The sequence below is a fragment of the Bos indicus x Bos taurus genome, chromosome 14 (genome assembly GCF_003369695.1).
Source record: "Bos indicus x Bos taurus breed Angus x Brahman F1 hybrid chromosome 14, Bos_hybrid_MaternalHap_v2.0, whole genome shotgun sequence".
Lineage (NCBI taxonomy): Eukaryota > Metazoa > Chordata > Mammalia > Artiodactyla > Bovidae > Bos > Bos indicus x Bos taurus.
Genome location: NC_040089.1, coordinates 75,416,117 through 75,436,959, shown reverse-complemented (window position 1 = coordinate 75,436,959; position 20,843 = coordinate 75,416,117).

Sequence of the window (20,843 nt, the reverse complement as noted above, 5' to 3'; positions counted from 1 at the left end):
CTACTGCATAGGGTAACTAATAAGAAAATAGGAAAGATATTCTTAGTAAGCATTATATCAATGCCAACGATTCATGTTATTGTTTTATGACTATGAAAAACAGTGAAAATGAAAGTCACCCAGTCGTGTCTGACTCTTTGTGACCCTATGGATTATAAAGTCCATGGAATTCTCCAGGCCAGAATATTGGAGTGGGTAGCCTTTCCCTTCTCCAGGGGATCTTCCCAACCCAGGGATCAAACCTAGGTCTCCCACATTGCCGGTGGCTTCTTTACCAGCTGAGCCACCAGTGAAGCCCAAGAACCCTGGAGTGGATAGCCTATCTCTTCTCCAGCAGATCTTCCTGACCCAGGAATTTAACTGGGGTCTTCTGCATTACAGGTAGATTTTTTACCAACTGAGCTACTAGAGAAGGTGATAGCAAAACAAGAATACAACGAATGAATTTAGATAAATATGATGGCAAAACAAAAGGATAACGAATGAAGTTATATAAATAATAGTATTGAATAAAACTGAAAATAAAATAACTCTAATTTTCTAAAAGATCAGATCAGACCAGTCGGTCAGTCGTGTCTGACTCTTTGCGACCCCATGAATCGCAGCACGCCAGGCCTCCCTGTCCATCACCAACTCCCGGACTTCACTCAGACTCACGTCCATCGAGTCAGTGATGCCATCCAGCCATCTCATCCTCTGTCGTCCCCTTCTCCTCCTGCCCCCAATTCCTCCCAGCACCAGAGTCTTTTCAAATGAGTCAACTCGTCGCATGAGGTGGCCAAAGTACTGGAGTTTCAGCTTTAGCATCATTCCTTCCAAAGAAATCCCAGGGCTGATCTCCTTCAGAATGGAGTGGTTGGATCTCCTTGCAGTCCAAGGGACTCTCAAGAGTCTTCTCCAACACCACAGTTCAAAAGCATCAATTCTTTGGTGCTCAGCCTTCTTCACAGTCCAACTCTCACATCCATACATGACCACAGGAAAAACCATAGCCTTGACTAGACGAACCTTTGTTGGCAAAGTAATGTCTCTGTTTTTGAATATGCTATCTAGATTGGTCATAACTTTCCTTCCAAGGAGTAAGCGTCTTTTAATTTCATGGCTGCAGTCACCATCTGCAGTGATTTTGGAGCCCAGAAAAATAAAGTCTGACACTGTTTCCACTGTTTCCCCATTTATTTCCCATGAAGTGGTGGGACCGGATGCCGTGATCTTCGTTTTCTGAATGTTGAGCTTTAAGCCAACTTTTTCACTCTCCACTTTCACTTTCATCAAGAGGCTTTTTAGTTCCTCTTCACTTTCTGCCATAAGGGTGGTATCATCTGCATATCTGAGGTTATTGACATTTCTCCTGGCAATCTTGATTCCAGCTTGTGTTTCTTCTAGTCCAGCGTTTCTCATGATGTACTCTGCATATAAGTTAAATAAGCAGGGTGAAAATATACAGCCTTGATGAACACCTTTTCCTATTTGGAACCAGTCTGTTGTTCCATGTCCTAACTGTTGCTTCCTGACGTGCATACAAATTTCTCAAGAGGCAGATCAGGTGTTCTGGTATGCCCATCTCTTTCAGAATTTTCCACAGTTTATTGTGATCCACACAGTCAAAGCCTTTGGCATAAGACCAAGTAAAAAAAAATCCATAGAAATATTGGAAGACAAAGCTGAGAAAATATTAGAGAAAAAAGTAGCAGAGAGACAATGAGATAGTACAGGGGAAAAAATTAAAGAATTAGAAAATCATTCAAGTAGGTTCAGTATAAATTTCTTCTCTGGCATCTGAAATAAAGAGGATGCTGAGAAAGGATATTTAAAAAGCATGGAAGAAAGGAAATGATCAACAGAAACATACCAAATGATTTCCCAGATATGAGGGGTTTGAATTTCCAGAATAATAATAATAAAAAAAACTGAGTTTGGGGCACAATAGATGAAATAGATCCGCACATTATTCTACTCTAACAGAACGCAATTTCACACACATGTGAAAAACTAAATTTTAATGTGTACATTTCAAAATTTGAGTTTCAAAAGTGAGAGAGGACTTTACCTTGAGTAAAATCAGTAGAAACTTCACAAGCAAGGCTGTAGTGGGTATGAATAGAACATGAGTAAGGAAGAAGTAGAGACAGATCTCAAAATTCTACAGTCGTTGCTCATTCCTGAAGGACAGTCTTCAGTAGCTTCTGAACGGGAGTTACTGTTAACAGGAGATTGACATGTACAAGGTGCAGATGGGGATGGGTACGTGAAAGTGCCCTGGGTCACCGGCACTGATACAAGTTAGTCAAATGAAAAGTCCTCAGATGGGCAAGCTTCTTAAAGTAAACATATAAACATTATGTATGTGTGTCAATCAGCACTTTCCAGGGAAACAGAAACAGTAGGAAGTATATTGATCTTTCTCTTTTAATGTGAAGTCTTATGAGCTCTAAGCAAGGATCTGTGCTTTGGCATTTTCTAACTTCTAGAAATTGCTTTCATTGCTTGCCCCTCTGCACCTTCCAAGCCAGTTATGACCAATGGAGTTGGGCTCACATAGCATCACTGTGATACTGACTATCCTGCCTCCCTCTTCCACACTGAAGGATGACTGGTTACACTGGGCCTCCTGTACTGTTCAGGACAGTTTTCTTCTTTTAAAATAGGTTGATTACCAACCTGTTTCCATCTGCTGTTTTAATCCCTTTTTGCCATATAATGACACACACTCAGAGGCTCTTGGAATTGGGATACAGACATCTTTATTCCACCTATCACAGCCATGATCTCCTACAAACAAGCAGCAGCTGCTTTTTAGACAGTTCACATGTACCCTGCAACTCTCAACTCGTCTTTTCCCACTCATTTACAAGTTACTAAGAGTTGACTCATTGGAAAAGACCCTGATGCTGGGAAGGATTGTGGGGGCGAGGAGAAGGGAACGACAGAGGATGAGATGGCTGGATGGCATCACCAACTCGATGAACAGGAATTTGGGTAAACTCCAGGAGTTGGTGATGGACAGGGAGGCCTGGTGTGCTGCATTTCATGGGGTTGCAAAGAGTCAGACACGACTGAGCGACTGAACTGAACTGAACTTGGTCTTTATGAGCATCAGAGGCTGTAATACTTGTTATAAACATCTATGTTTGTGAAAGGCATAAAGCTATTTTTTAGAAACTAGATGATTATTCAATTTTCATGAGCCCAGGAATTAAAGCAATCTGGAGTGACTCCTACATTTTATTAGAAGACTGGAGTCTTTTTTCTCTTTCTAGTTGACCATAGTCGAAAAAAGTCATCGCAAATAAAACTAACATTTTAAAATAGCTCCTAGGAATTAACAACTCTGCTAAGTGCTTACATGTACAATCACAAAATTTTGGTTGACTTGAAATGGACTAAGATTACTTTGCAACAAAAGCTTGCAAAAGATTCAATTGAAAATTGAGTTGTATCTTAGTTCCAAAGTTGAGAAGACATTAATATCAAAGAATAGGAAATGTTTTCAGGTGTAATTTAATTCAACTACCAAACTGAGAATAGGCATGAACAAGTTATTTGTGAGCAATGACCAGACATCATCTTTTGTGGCAGAGATTGAAACAATTTCTATTTTCATCTTTTTTCACTTTGTTTTGTTGTGCATGTGTATATATATATATGTTTTTGTAAATTGTTTATTTGTGTTATAGAGACAAAAACATTCCAATATCTTTTTGTAGTCTATTAAATCTAGGATCTTGGGAGGAGAAACATATCCATATGCAGAGACACAGAGAGGAAAGAGAAGAATAAATACTAAGTTCTCAGGATCACCCCATCCTAAGGGATAGCTAAACTTCTAAAATTAACACTTATTTTGCTGCAGAGCAAGGAGCTGTGTAATTCTGCTAATCTAGAAAATTTCCAAAGCAGTCAGGACAATGTACATGTTCTTTTCCAATGTCATTATGCACAGCAGGGACAGAGGAATGCATTGTGGAACCATTAGCTTAAATTAAAATTACACCTTAGAGTGAAATTCTGCACTAATGTACATTATGTTACTTGAGGGTGCCTTTGCTTCCTCCTCTCTTCGTTGAGTTAAACATGAACTTGGTTTCATTTGGAAATCTAAGGAGGGAAAAAAAAACCTCATTACATTACCATTTGTATTCTGCTTTGTGCGGAGCAGCTTTGGGGGCCTAACATGTGAGGATTCTCTCTGAGTCTTCTCCTGCCTTTGTTCCAACTGTGTGGGTTCTAGGAGGTAAGAAGGAGTTATAACCTGCTGTTGAGTACCTCCGTTAAAAGGCAAAACTGTAATGTAATATGCTTGAAAAAGACTTTCTCTCATGATGCCTAATTACAAAGGAGATTTTATGGAAATATGTGGATTATTTACAGTTACTAAGCATATGGTCCAGATTTCCTTTCTGTATAATTCAATCTGGAAGCCTACATGAATGATTTCCTTTGAACCATATTTTACAATGAAATATAACATGCTGTGTACACATGTTATATACCTCATAGTATATAGTAAGTAGCATGGCATAGTAAGCAACATGAATAAATATTCCATATATTTGGGAGGGTTCAGCCCTTACCTATAGTTACCTATCATTTCTTCCTCATATGTCATATCTGCATGTAAATATATATATATATATATACACATATATATAATATACACAATGAATAATTTTATATGTGTATATACTTATATATATGTGTATATATATATATATATATATATACACATGGGAATAATTTTACCAGCATATGTAGTTCAATCTCATTTATTTCATAGGGAATAGCCTACTCATTTGTAGGTAGCTTCTCTGATTTGCAAGTGTTTTATTCAATAATGGTCCAGACTAAACTTATCTTAAAAAGGAATTTTACTATTGAATTAATTAAATTTTTTTCTTTAATGGCCAAGATCTGATTTTACCTGTTCCTCAACTTGTGAAACCATTGTTCAAAATTTTACTTTTACTAATAGAATGAAACTATGGCTACTTTTTTGTGAAAGTTTTTGAATATGTCTTTATTATCTCTCCTCATTTAACTTATAAATCTAGTTCTATGTGATGAACTGAATGAGAGAAGTAATTAGAATCATTGTTTCTGTATATGATAAAGTTTTTTAAAAAATCATAATATATATGCTAAAAAAGTATTCAACATATATAAAACTTAAAAAAATAATTTTTACTGTTAGCTATCATCAGCAAGGAACCAGAAAGCTTAGTTAGGGCCTATTTGGCTTTTTGTGAAAATCTACAAAATGTAGGGCAAAAAGTAACCTTTTTAATTTGGTCCCTTCTTTGAAACCCAAGTCCCTAAAAAGAACTATTTAGGTAACTGGATTTTCCTCCCAACTAGAACCCCTATTCTTTCTCCTCACTACGCTTCATCTTCCATCCTGGCTCCAGAAAATTCATTTCCTAAAGACATAGAGTATATCAGCTCTTGTTTTATAACATTGGTTTACCCTCAGGCTTTTCACTGAGGTAAGGCAGAAATGTATGAATATGTCAGTGTTAACAAAAAAAGCCTTTTGTACCTCACTTCCTATCATCAGATAGGCTTGAGGTCATTACCACCCAAATAGGACACATGTGAGGGAAAAATTAGTAATTACCCTGTGACAACAGGCAAAGGCTATGGTTTTTCCATTAATCATGTACAGGTGTGAGAGCTGGACAATAAAAAGGGCTGAGCACCAAAGAACTGATGCCTTCATATTGTGGTGCTGGACAAGATACTTGAGAGTCCCTTGGACTGCAAGGGGATCAAACTAGTCAATCCTAAAGGAAACCAACCCTGTAACATTTATTGGAAGGACTGATGCTGAAGCTGAAGCTCTAATAGTCTAGCCATCTGATGCAGAGAGCTGACTCATTGCAAAAGACCCTGTGCTGGGAAAGATTGATGGCAAGAGGAGAAGGGGAGGACAGAGGATGAGAAGTCTGGATAGCATCACTGACTTGATGGACATGAGTTTGAGCAAACTCTGGGAAATACTGAAGGACAGGGATGCCCAGCATGCTACAGGTCTTGGGGTTGCAAAGAGTCAGACAGGACTGAGTAAAACTGAACAACAACAGGCAAATTAGAAATGTTGGCTGCAAGTTTGAGGTCTGTTGCATCCAAAAATTAGGGTTAAAAAAAGAGGAAAGTCCCTTTATGACTTATTTAGTTTTCAGCTAACTATATATATGTTTACTCAACAAACATTTGTGAATGCTTACTCTGTGCCAAACATTCTGCCAGGAGCTGTGACTACAAAGATGAGCAATTTTCAATGTCTGTCCTTCAAGTTAAGGACAAGCACTTGAAAAATTGCTGCATTGATAGCAAAGTCCCAATCTCTTTTTTGACACGGGTCTCTCAGAAAGTACCTTACACTCTGTGGAATTGCCTTACTCCTGCTGGCTTTATTAACTTTTTGGGCAATGACCTCAAATTTCCTTTGTGAACACATTTACAAAATGAGTATTAACTCTCAATATTTCATTTTAGCCACTGATAAAGTCAAGAAAACACACCTAATTATACTTTTGATACTATAGGCAAAATGCAATGACAATTGACTGAATATTTTTGAGGGACAGGAAATTCAGTTCAGTTCAGTTCAGTCACTGTCATGTCCCACTCATGCAACCCCATGAACCACAGAATGCCAGGCCTCCCTGTCCATCACCAACTCCCAAAGTTTACTCAAAATCATGTCCATTGAGTCAGTGATGCCATCCAACCATCTCAATCTCTGTCGTCCCCTTCTCCTGCCTCCAATCTTTCCCAGCATCAGGGTCTTTTCAAATAAGTCAGCTCTTCGCATCAGTTGGCCAAAGGATTGGAGTTTCATCTTCAACATCAGTCCTTCCAATAAACACCCAGGACTAATCTCTTTAGGATGGACTGGTTTGATCTCCTTGCAGTCCAAGCAACTCTCAAGAGTCTTCGCCAACTCCATAGTTCAAAAGCATCAATTCTTCAGCGCTTAGCTTTCTTTATAGTCCAACTCTCACATCCATATATGACTACTGGAAAAACCATAACCTTGACTAAACGGACCTTTGTTGACAAAGTAATGTCTCTGCTTTTTAATATGCTGTTGAGGTTGGTCATAACTTTCCTCCCAAGGAGTAAGTGTCTTTTAATTTCATGGCTGCAGTCACCATCTGCAGTGATGTTGGAGCCCCAAAAAAAAAACAAAGTCAGCCACTGTTTCCACTGTTTCCCCAGCTATTCGCCATGAAGTGATGGGACTGGAAGACGCTTACTCCTTGGAAGGAAAGTTATGACCAACCTAGATATCATATTCAAAAGCAGAGACATTACTTTGCCAACAAAAGTCCATCTAGTCAAGGCTATGGTTTTTCCAGTGGTCATATATGGATGTGAAATTTGGACTGTGAAGAAAGCTGAGCACCGAAGAAGTGATGCTTTTGAACTGTGGTGTTGGAGAAGGCTCTTGAGACTCCCTTGGACTGCAAGGAGAGTCAAACAGTCCATTCTAAAGGAGATCAGTCCTGGGTGTTCTTTGGAAGGACTGATGCTAAAGCTGAAACTCCAATACTTTGGCCACCTCATGCAAAGAGTTGACTCATTGGAAAAGACTCTGATGCTGGGAGGGATTGGGGGCAGGAAGAAAAGGGGATGACAGAGGAAGAGATGGCTGGATGGCATCACCGATTAGATGGACAAGAGTTTGAGTGAATTCCAGGAGTTGGTGATGGACAGAGAGGCCTGGCATGCTGCAATTCATGGGGTTGCAAAGAGTTGGACACGACTGAGGGACTGAACTGAACTGAATGTCTCTGGATTTCAATGTACTGTCTAGGTTGGTCATAGTTTTTCTTCCTAGGAGCGAGCGTCTTTTAATTGCATGGCTGCAGTTACCATCTGCTATGATTTTGGAGCCCAAGAAAATAAAGTCTGTCACTGCTTCCAATGTTTCCCCATCTATTTGCCAAGAAGTGTTGGGACCGGATATCATGATCTTAGTTTTCTGAATGTTGAGCTTTAAGCCAACTTTTTCCCTCTCCTCTTTCACTTTCAACAAGAGGCTTTTTAGTTCCTCTTCACTTTCTGCCATAAGGTTGGTGTCATCTGCATATCTCAGGTTATTGATTTTTCTCCCGGCAATCTTGATTCCAGCTTGTGCTTCTTCCAGCCCAGCGTTTCTCATAATGTACTCTGCATAAAAGTTAAATAAGCAGGGTGAAAATATACAGCCTTGACATACTCCTTTTTCCTCTTTGGAACCAGTCTGTTGTAACATGTCCTGTTCTAACTGTTGCTTCCTGGCCTGCATATAGGTTTCTCAAGAGGCCGGTCAGGTGGTCCGGTATTACTTTGCCATAAAAGGTCCAAGGTTGAAGTTGAAGTGCTAATACTTTGGCCACCTGATATGAAGAATTGACTCATTTGAAAAGACTCTGATGCTGGGAAAGATTGAAGGTGGGAGGAGAAGGGGACGACAGAGGATGAGATGGTTGGGTGACATCATTGACTCAATAGACATGAGTTTGAGCAAACTCCAGGATTTCACGATAGACAGGGGAAACTGACATCCTGCACTCCATGGGGCTGCAAAGAGTCGGATGTGACTGAGCTATTGAAATGATGATGAGCTAATGATGGTACAGCATTGATGGCACTATGAAAGTTAGCTTGACCCTTTATGGCTATAGTTAGGTACTGTTTTGTGTGACATCAGGAAAAATGATAGCATGAGTGAACTTTTGGGAAGTACCTTTGCACTCTAGACAAAAATTGATTGTGACATGATACTACAACTAAAAATATCAGTCATGTTTCTTGAGATAGGCTTGTATTGCTATAAATTTCCCTTTTAGCACTACTTTTACTCCATCCCATAGATTTTGAGTTGTGTTTTCATTGTCATATGTTTTCTAGGTTAATTTTGATTTCCTTTGTGATTTCTTTAGTGATCTATCAGTTATTCAGAAGTGTATTGCTTAGAGTTCATGTTTTTGTGTTATTTATGGAATCTAGAAAGATAGTACAGATGAATCTATTTGCAGGGTGCAATTGAGATGGATACATAGAGTGCAGACTTGTGGATACAGTGGGGGAGGAGACAAATTGATAGAGTAGTGTTGAAGCATATATGTTACCATATGTAAAATTAGATAGCCAGTGGAAATTTTCTGTATGATGCAGGGAGCTCAAATCAGGTGCTCTGTGACAACCTAGAGGGGAGAGATTGGATTGGAGGTGGCAAGGAGGTTCAAGAGGGAAGAAACATTTTTATACCAAGAAATGATTCATGTTGATGTATGGCAGAAGCGAATTGTTGTTGCTGTTCAGTCACTCAGTCGTGTCCGACTCTTTGTGACCCCATGGACTGCAGCACCCCAAGTTTCCCTGTCCTTAACTATCTCCCAGAGTTTACTTGAGCTCCTGCCCATTTTGTTGATGACGCCACCTAACCATCTCATCCTCTATTGTCTCCTCCTGCCTTCAATCTTTCCCAGGATCCGGGTCTTTTCCAATGAATAGGCTCTTTTTGTCAGATGAACAAAGTATTGGAAATTCAGTTTCAGCATCAGTCCTTCCAATCAATGAATATTCAGGATTAATTTCCTTTAGGATTGACTGGTTTGATCTCCTTGCTGTCCAAGGGACTCTCAAGAGTCTTCTCCAGCACCACAGTTCAAAATCATCAGGTCTTTGGCAGTCAGCCTTCTTTAAGGTCTAAATCTCACATCCATACATGACTACTGGAAAAACCATAGCTTTGACTATACAGACTTTTACTGGCAAAGTGAGGTCTCTGCTTTTTAATACTGTCGAGATTTGTCATAGTTTTTCTCCCAAGGACCAAGTGTCTTTTAATTTCATGGCTGCAGTCACCATCCGCAGTGATTTTGGAGCCCAAGAAAATAAAATCTGTCACTGTTTCCACTGTTTCCCTATCTATTTGCCATGAAGTGATGGGAATGGATGCCATGATACTAGTTTTGTGAATGTTGAGCTTTAAGCCAGCATTTTTACTCTCCTCTTTCACCTTCCTCAAGAGCCTCTTTAGCTCCTCTTCACTTTCTACAATTAGGGTGGTGTCATCTGCATATCTGAGATTCTTGATATTTCTCCCTGCAATCTTGATTCCAGCTTGTGCTTCATCCAGACCAGCATTTTGCATGATGTACTCTGCATATAATAAATAAGCAGGGTGACAATTTACAGCTTTGATGTAATCCTTTCCCAATTTGGAACCAGTCCATTTTTCCATGTCCGGTTCTAACTGTTGCTTTTTTTCCTGCACACAGGTTTCTCAGGAGGCAGGTAGGGAGGAAGAAACCAATACAAAATTGTAAACAATTTTCATCCAATTAAATATACATCGATTTAAAAAATAACAGTCAAATACATACAATTTTGATAGGTTAAAGAAGACTCTGCTGCTGCTGCTAAGTCTCTGCAGTCATGTCTGACTCTGTGCGACCCCATAGACAGCAGCCCACCAGGCTCCGCCGTCCCTGGGATTCTCCAGGCAAGAGTACTGGTGTGGGTTGCCTTTGCCTTCTCCCAAAGAAAACTCTATAAATTAACAAATTAACAGTCCATATCACTGGCAAAATTTACTCTTCAGAGTTGTAGACATACAATGTTTTTATTTAGTTGACATCTCCTCGCTTTGTGGGTGAGACCTGGAAAGACGAAACAGACTCGAAGGTAGGATTCAAATTCTCAGCAGGCTTATATTCTTAAAGCAAAAACAATACTACCAATAAAGAAACACTCAAAAGCAACTTACAAGCAATACTCGTAAGGCAAGTAAACAAAAAATGAGAGCAATATTACAAAACTTGAGGGGAGGATACCCCCAAATTAGCATAATTGAATGGTTAAATTCCCATATATATAATTTTTATTATTATGGATATGACTTGTGAATTTCCCATTGTAACCATTACGCAAATTATAAGACTATAATATTTGACCTCAGACGTATTTCTCTTTCACTGTAAAACCTTGCACTCAAAAGCAGTGAAAAAGGTACTTTCTTACTTAATATCTTCTGCTAAGTCGCTTCAGTCGTGTCCGACTCTGTGTGACCCCATAGACAGCAGCCCACCAGGCTCTCCCATCCCTGGGACTCTCCAGGCAAGAGCACTGGAGTGGGTTGCCATTTCCTTCTAGAGAACAATAACATAGAATGGGGACACAGAGAAGTCTTCTTTTTTTGCAGCTTTGTGATTATTTTTAAAATTACACCATAGATTTTACCCTCATTTTAAATTCTTTTTGATTTAAAAGAATACAATAGTTTTAAACGAACTGACTAGAACAAAAATCTAACTACATATATCAAAATAAAAGTGGATAGTTTTTATAACTCTTGAGTTTGATGGCTCCCTGAAGACACCTTTGAGGGGAAATCCAACAATATACCAATTCTGATGTTCTTTGTTTTAATAGTTGCAAACTCCAATTTCCACTGATATTTTGCAGCATTTCCAAAATGTTTTCATAAGAAAAATAGCTCCTTTGGATATTAATAAATACTTGTTTGCTATCATTGTTCTTGTTTTTATCCTTATGAGTAACAAGTTTGGAAAACATTGGGATTAACATAGTTAAAGATACTTCTTTACTACAAGACTTTTTTAAGTTTTTAAATATTTTTTCAACCCTTCTAGAAGATGATAGGATGCATTATTCCTGAAAATTAAATAACCAAGGAACGAATCCATTCTTACTGCGACTGGGGAGTTGGTGTCAAGTGGGGAAATTTTTTCAGGGGACAACACTATCAGGGAATTTTACTTTGAAGTACACTTATCTGAATATCAAAGAACATGCTGAGAATACTTAATTATTATTGCTTTGGATACAGCCAAAATCTACTACAGTGTCTCAGTCACAATGATGAGCATGGTTAATGGATTATCCCCTTGATTATTTTATGATAATTTGGCAACTTCTTAAAATTGAAGGATAGTTTGTTTACAATGTTGTGTTAGTTTCAGATGATATATTTATTCTTACTCAGATTGTTTCTATTATAGGTCGTTACAAGATAATAAGTATAGTTTTCTGTGGTATACAGTAGGTCCTTGTCATTTTCTATTTTATATGCATTAGCGTGCACTGTTAATCCCAAACTCCTAACGTACCCCTCCCCACATTTACCCCTATGTCTGTGAGTCTGTTCCTCTTCTGTAAATAATTTCATTTTATCATCTTTTAGATTCCGTAAATAAGTGGAATCTAAGTGGATATAAATAAATGGACAGTGGATATAAAAATATCATGGTATTTTTTCTTTCTCCGACTTCACTTAGCATTTCACTTCGTATGGCAATCTCTAGGTCTATCCCTGTTGCTGCAAATGTCATTATTTCATTCTTGTTCTATATATACTCCAAATATATGCTTATATCACATATTCGTTATCCATTCCTCTGCAGATGGACACTTAGGTTGCTTCCACATCTTGGCTCTTGTAAATAGTGCTGCTATGAACATTGAAGTGCATGTATCTTTTCAGATTAGGGTTTTCTTTGAATATATGCCTGGGAGTAAGACAACTGGGTCATATGGAAACTCTATTTCTAGTTTTTTAAGGAACCTCTATACCGTTCTCCATAGTGACTGCCCCAATTTATATTCTTGATTTCCTTTTCTGATTTGTATTTCCTTTTGCTGTTCTGATTGGATGATTTCAATTATCTAACTTCCAGGTTGCTATGCATTCTTCTGTATCACCTGATCTGCTGTTAATTACTTCTGGTGTATTTTTGTTTGTTTATTATTATATCCTTCAACTCTGACTGGTTCTTTTTTATTTCGTCTATTTTTCTTGCTAAAATTCTCATTGTGTTCATCTACTCTTTTCCCTAATTCGGGTAGTCTTCTTATTACTAATGCTTTGAATTCTTATTTGGTAAGTTACTTCTGTCAGATGGTAAAGAGTCTGCCTGCAATGTTGGAGACTCAGGTTGATCCCTGGGTTAGGAAGATCCCCTGGAGAAGGAAATGGAAACCCACTCCAGTATCTTTGCTTGGAAAATCCCATGGATGGAGGAGCCTGGTGGGCTACAGTCTATGGGGTCACAAAGAGTTGGACATGACTGAGAGACTAATACTTTTCATGCTTTCTGTTTTATTAGTTCCCCCACCCCCCCATCCAGGGGCTTTCTCTGGCTCTTTCAATTGAAATGAATTTCCCTTTCTCATTTCGCTTAACTTCCTCTGTTTCCATGAAATGAGGTGAAACAGCTGTTTGTTGAGGTCTGGAAAGCATGTCCTTGTGTGTTAGCCCTGCTATGTGGTCTGTGAATGCCCAGTGTCTTTGAAGTGAGAGCGAGCTTTGTATAGTGTCCGTCCACAGCGTCCATCCTGCTGCTGGAGCAAGCAAGTGTGCAAGAGCTCCTTGTAAGTGGGATCCAGACTTCCCCAGCCCTCCTGTCAGTCTCACTGGCCCACCAAGCAGCCAAGGGTGCTCGTCTTGCCTTTTGGCACCCCAGGCCTGGGTTACTTAATACGTGGCTCAAAATACTCACCGCATGTGTAACTGTCCCCCTCTTCTGCATTCCCTCCCGGGGAAGCGGCTCCCAACCTGATGGGTTTTATTCCCTTGTTACCCAATTCTGTGGGGATTTTTGTAGCAGCCTTGGTGGTACAGGAGTTTTTCTGACAGTCTTGTTTAGGTTTTAGTGATAATTGTTCCACTAGATATATTTTTGATATGTTGGGTGGGAAAAAATGAGTTCTACATCCTCCTATTCCTTCTTGATGTCTTCCCCAATAATTTGGAAACTTTTAAACAGTTATCATATTTCTTCATGTTATAAATGGCTTACATTATTTCTAATTTCAGCAGGTCATGTGGTCTCTTTTAGTTTTCATTTGAAACTATGAAAATATTCATCTGAAATTCAGTAAAGTGTATAAAATCATTTTTGATGCTTATCAGTTCCATCTAAATGTTATATTTTAATTTCTTTATGGGATAAGAACACACACCCATGCATTGCTGAAATATTTACTTAATTTAGAGTTACTACTAAATAGAAATTTGTGATTGAAATTATAACTATACATCTGTAAGGCAATCATTCTATATGACAGAAAAAGGTATTCAATCAAAGTAAGTGTATCAGAATTGCATCAGCTATAACAATCTCTAAGAATAGGAATAGTTATATTTAATAATAATAATTTAACATAAATAATTTACCTTTCCACCTAGTTAAGCTTGTATATTTGCAAATGTTCCTGAGTAGGCTATTGATTATATTTGCCTTTTTATTTTATTTTGGTGGCATAAAGTAGTGCTGTAACTCAATTTAAGAACATAAACAAGAAGAAAATATATAAACAGCTAAGTTTGATAAAATAATAAATACAATATGACTATTATAAAGAGTCAGTCTTCTGCATATTCAAAACATATAACTATGTGATTTATAAAAAAAATTACTATGACACTTTATCTCCTTTCTGCCATATCTAATTTATGTTTCTATGCAGAGCCATGATATTATGAGGGCTCAGTGTTCTTGGGTGGATTGGTCTAAAGATAATGACAATTTTACTACCCACATCTCAAAACTACAATTTCCAAACTATCATTTCCTCCCAAAAATTCCTTTTTGGAAATGGTTTCTTTTCATTTTCTTTTTTAAAGTCATCCATATACCATATTTATTTTGAGCACGTGTTTCTTCTTTTTCATATGTTTATAAGCAATTGAGAATTCGAATGCAATACTCAGGATAGATATTTAAAGAGTAAGAGCTTCTAGAAAACAATAATAATTAAAAACATAAGGTGTAGAGAAATTTCTCTTAAAAGGGGGAGAGCGGAAAATGTACTGTTGAATCCAGTTTGAAAATCTGACGAAATGACCTTTAAATCAACTACTACTGGGTAATTGATCTTTCCTGTTGACCCCAAGGTCTTCCCTTGATAGGATTCCACTTCAAAGCATGCAGCCTACATTTTTTAAAATAGAATTTATACTTTATTTTACTGTGCAAGTTGTTTTTAAATTGTCCTGATCTGTATTGTGCTTTACTACATTTCTGCCCTAGCTGCATTCAGCAACAGAGTTAACAGGTCCAGATTCATAAAAGAAAATAACTCCCTAAGAGCATAATATTAAAATATTTCAGGTTGTAAAATAATTAAAACACTTCTGCCCATTAAATGAGTATAAATAATGCATCAAATTTGAATATATCTGAAATGGGTTGCATTGGGAAATAACCTAGGTGTCTGTTTATTAACTCTTTTAGACATGTTCATTGGTTTTCTAGTGATTAATTTTTTAGCAAACAAGATATTATTAGGAAGAAAGCATAAAGTCAAAAGTTTGGTAAACTTATATATAGTACCACTTAAGAGTCACCCCAAATCCTTACCCACTAAAATCTTGAATGAGGGTGCTTATTGTTTCTTAACTCTTGATTTTTGCTGAATGTTATGAATTGCTCTCCAAAATGTACCTATAATTCCTTGGAGTAAGGAATTATATCCCTCAATTCAGAAGAGAAACATATCTTCTTCATTTATCCTCAGAAACACTGGCATTCTGATTTTAGCAAGATTTCCTGACTTCAGCTGTACTTGCCAACAATAAAGTCAGTTAAGCTATAACTTAAATCTGTTAAAGTAATCAGAAGCAAGAGCACAGAATAGGTTTATCTCAGAGAAAGGTTAAGAATATAAAGCAATTTCTTTTAAATAAGCAAATTGAATTAACCAGCAGTTATTCTGAGAGTAACATAAAATGTTTACACACCTAACCAACGCAAATGGAGTATATATCCTTTAAGTGTTTTTGTACATTTGTAAGATTTATAGTCCATCTTATTAAGTTACTAAATTGATATGAATATTAGTACAAATATTATTTTTCTTGTCAAGGTGCTAGTCACATTACTAACTACCAAAATTCTGAAAATAAATAAAAGCTATCATATGAACACATCTTAATATGTGTTCATTTAATTTAACCATATATTAAATTATTTCTGATCAACATGTATTGATCATCATTTGATCAGTAAAGTAAGTGTGAAAACACCAGCTGGCACTGCATCCAGTGTCATTTCCATATAGTACTTTACTCTTAGCTTGATAGTTAACAATGAAGTTATACTTTTTACCACCAAAGAGATAATTTATTGCTATAGACTTTAAATTTAGAATCCAAAATTTCTGAAATAAAATATAATACTCAAGCTATTGCTACTTTTCAATATAATTTCCTGAAAAAGTGTCATACAAAATAAACATGAAGGTATTGCTGCTTTTAATAGAGTCATATATTTTCATCAAAACTTTTAAAACGTGTTAAGATATTATTCTACAGATATATTTTTCAGTCACTTTAAAAAATCTAAAATTTCTGGAGTTGTTTTGACTTGGGGATACTGAGAGTACATAACTGCAAATACTGCTAGATTTAGTGACCAACAATTACAGAACTACATACTATGCAGGTCACCCTCTGGGACCTTGATTTTCTTTTGGGGTTAGATGTGCAACCCTAGTCTGGCAATCAACTTTAACCATGAACTTACTTACAAAGGTGTAATCCTTTCACCGTTTTTACATAGGACTATTTGGAAAGATAATTTCTATTTTGGATTATGAGAGTCTAATTAGGGCATCCTTTATAAAATAATACATGGTAATCCTAATAGAGAGTAATGGACGCTGGGATTGGGTCTACTGTAGACTGAGTTTTCAGCACTGTCTTCTCTGAGTAGATGATATTATAGAAAAGCTTTGTAAACAAAAAAGAGAAGGAATCTCCTATGAAAAAACAAATAAACAACAATGACAAGAAAATAAGTGGAATATTTAAAAATAAATTACAATGAGAAAACTTACTATTTGGCATGAATTCAATTCAGTTCAGTCGATCAGTCATGTCCACCTCCTTGTGACCCCATGAACTGCAGCACACCAGGCCTCCCTGTCCACCACCAACTCCCGGAGTCCACCAAAACCCATGTCCATTGAGTCGGTGATGCCATCCAACCATCCCATCCTCTGTTGTCCCCTTCTCCTCCTGCCCTCAATCTTTCCCAGCATCAGGGTCTTTTCCAATGAGTCAGCTCTTCGCATCAGGTGGCCAAAGTATTGGAGTTTCAGCCTCAGCATCAGTCCTTCCAATGAACACTCAGGACTGATCTTTAGGATGGACTGGTTTGATCTTCCTGCAGTCCAAGGGACTCTCAAGAGTCTTCTCCAATACCACAGTTCAAAAGCACCAATTCTTCAGTGCTCAGCTTTCTTTATAGTCCAACTCTCACATCCATACGTGACCACAGGAAAAACCATAGCCTTGACTAGAAGGACCTTTGTTGGCAAAGTAATGTCTGTGCTTTTCAATACACTGTCTAGGTCGGTCATAACTTTCCTTCCAAGGAGTAAGCATCTTTTCATTTCATGGCTGCAGTCACCATCTGTAGTGATTTTGGAGCCCAGAAAAACAAAGTCAGCCACTGTTTCCACTGTTTCCCCATATATTTGCCATGAAGTGATGGGACCAGATGCCATGATCTTAGTTTTCTGAATGGTGAGCTTTAAGCCAACTTTTTCACTCTCCTCTTTCACTTTCCTCAAGAGGCTCTTTAGTTCTTCTTCACTTTTTGCCATAAGAGTGGTGTCATCTGCATATCTGAATTTATTGGTATTTCTCCCAGCTATCTTGATTCCAGCTTGTGCTTCTTCCAGCCCAGTGATTCTTATGATGTACTCTGCATATAAGTTAAATAAGCAAGGTGACAATATACAGCCTTGACATACTCCTTTTCCAATCTGGAACCATTCTGTTGTTTCACATCCAGTTCTAACTGTTGCTTCCTGACCTGCATACAGATTTATCAAGAGGCAGGTCAGGTGGTCTGGTATTCCCATCTCTTTCAGAATTTTCCACAGTTTATTGTGATCCACACAGTCAAAGGCTTTGGCATAGTCAATAAAGCAGAAATAGATGTTTCTGGAACTCTCTTGCTTTTTCGATGATCCAGCAGATGTTGGCAATTCGATCTCTGGTTCCGCTGCCTTTTCTGAAACCAGCTTGATGAGGAAGAAAGATAATCCCTTGAGAAATGATCTCCTATGTGTCAAACAGCAAATTATCTCTGAATTTCAAACAACTTTAAATTCTGTTTTTGTTGCTAATGAGTGCAAAACAAATTGAAGATCCCATGGATTGCTTTGCATATTCATTTCTTGGAATGTTAAGATACTTCCAGATTATGATAAATTGAGAAGTTTCATTACTATTATCCTCAAACTGATAACATACAAACTTTGGTAAGTTGCATGCCACTGATGCAGTAAGAATACAATTAATTTAAAAATTGCCTGGCTGATCACAAAATAATTCTAAAGTGATCTGTCAGTGTTCTCTCTGTAGGAAAACTGACCTCTCTGCAGGGAAATTCACTGCCTTCATGAAAGAGTGTCTTCAGCCCTGAAAAATCCTGTGTCTCACCTTTATTCTTTAAGATTGCACCATGACCAGAATTGCAAGTCACAGATTTATAGTTTACCCATATGGGCAGTGCGTATTTTTGCATGTAAATATACTTCATTCTTTTACCTAAAATTAGTACAGTAAAGCAAACCATGAGAAACAACCTCCCTTCTACCATTTTTCTCTTAATTAATGCAATAACAAAAAAGCAAGATAATGTTGGGAATTAACAGCATTAGGGGGGTGGTAGTATTTTCTAGCAATTAAAAATACTTCAAGAATTTCTGTATGAGGACTTTTCATGGACACTGAAAATGATCTTTTATTTAGAGATCATCTTTCATTCCACTGAAAATGAATATATTTCCAGCAGTGCAGAGAAGAAAACTCAGCCTTGACATTTAAAATCCTTGTCTGTATTACTATTCTGTGGAGGGGTAAAAAGAGCAGCTGTATTGCACTGGGGAGAGAATTATCATATTTTGTTCTATATTCAAATAGACTTGCTATATTTGATACAAAGGCTCAAATTTACCCTGAAATGAAATTTAGGGTCCCTGCTAATTTTTCATGATGTGTTTTTCAATAATCCACTTTATGATATGCAAACATTAAGTATCATTTTCAAATAGAGCTTTCTCTAGGGGAGAGCTGAAACTATGACCCCTGAAGAATAAATCCCCTCCACTTAAGGGTCATTAGATGTCACTTCTCTCCCAAATGATGCAGCTGTAAAAAGGTTTCTGTTTTCCTTGGCAACAAACTCAAATTGTATCCAACAAGGAATTAAAAAGCATTTAAATGCGAACTACAGATGTGTGAGCCATTTGGAAAAATAACTTACACTGACTTAAGTGAAACTTATGGAAATTTTTTGAACTAACTTGGAACCATTTTAGAAGTTTAGATCATAGTCAAAATATCTCACCACACTATTTTATATCACCCTTGGTGGCTGCCTTTTGATTTCCATAAGTACATTTAGTCTCTGTGAATGTACCAGAAACTCATTCCTAGTAGTTGAAAGACTACTCAAAGTGCAAACAATAATGTGAAGAAAAGAAATATTTTCTTCTGTTCAGGTTTTAGGTATGCATATAATTTGTATCTGTCTATAAATATATACAGACATATGTAAGTATATATATATTCTTTGGTGAAGAATTGGTGCTTTTGAACTGTGATGTTGAAGATTCTTGTGAGTCCCTTGGGCTGCAAGAAGATCAAACCAGTCCATCCTAAGGGAGATCAGTCCTGGTGTTCATTGGAAGGACTGATGCTGAAGCTGAAACTCCAATACTTTGGCCACCTGATATGAAGAGCTGACTCATTTGAAAAGACCCTGATGCTGGGAAAGATTGAGGGCAGGAAGAGAAGGGGATGACAGAGGATGAGGTGGTTGGATGGCATCACCAACTCGATGGACATGAGTTTGAGTAAGCTCTGGGAGTTGGTGATGTACAGGGAAGCATGGTGTACTGCAGTCCATGGGGTCGCAAAGAGTTGCATGTGACTGAGTGACTGAACTGAACTGAACTGAAGCAAGATATGGCAAGTTTGAACATTGACATCTAAGGAATCAGTGAACTAAAATAAATAGGAATGGTGAATTTAATTCAGATGACCATTATATCTACTACTGTGGCAAGAATCCCATAGAAGAAATGGAGTACCTCTCATAGTCAACTAAAGAATCCAAAATGTAGTACTTGGGTGCAACCCCAAAAGTGACAGAATGATCTTGGTTCATTTCCAAGACAAACCATTCAACATTATAGCAATCCAAGTCTAGCCCCAAGGACTGATGCCAAAAAAGCTAAAGTTGATCAGTTCTGTGAAGGACTACAATACATTCTAGAGCTAACAACAACAACAGCAACAAAAAAAAGCTCTCCTTGTCATCATAGGGGATTGGAACACAAAAGTAGGAAGTGAGGTGATACCCAGAATAACAGCCAAGTTTGGCCTTGGAGTATAAAATGAAGTAGGGCAAAGGCTAGAAGACTTTTGTCAAGAGGCCTGCTGGTCATAACAAACAACCTTTTCCAGCAAGCCAAAAGATGACTCTACACATGGACATCAACAGATGGTCACTATAGAAACCAGATTGATTATATTCTTTGCAGTCAAATATGGAGAAATCCTATAAAGTCAACAAAAACAAGACCTGGTGTTGACTGTGGCTCAAATCATGAGCTCCTTACTGTGAAATTCAGGATTAAATTGAACAAAGTAGGGAAAACCACTAGGACATACAAGTATGAGCTAAATCAAATCCCTTATGATTATACAGTGGAGGTGACAAATAGATTCAAGAGATTAGATCTGGTAGACTGCCTGAAAGACTATAGACAGAAATTCATAACATTCTACAGGAGACAGTGACCAAAAC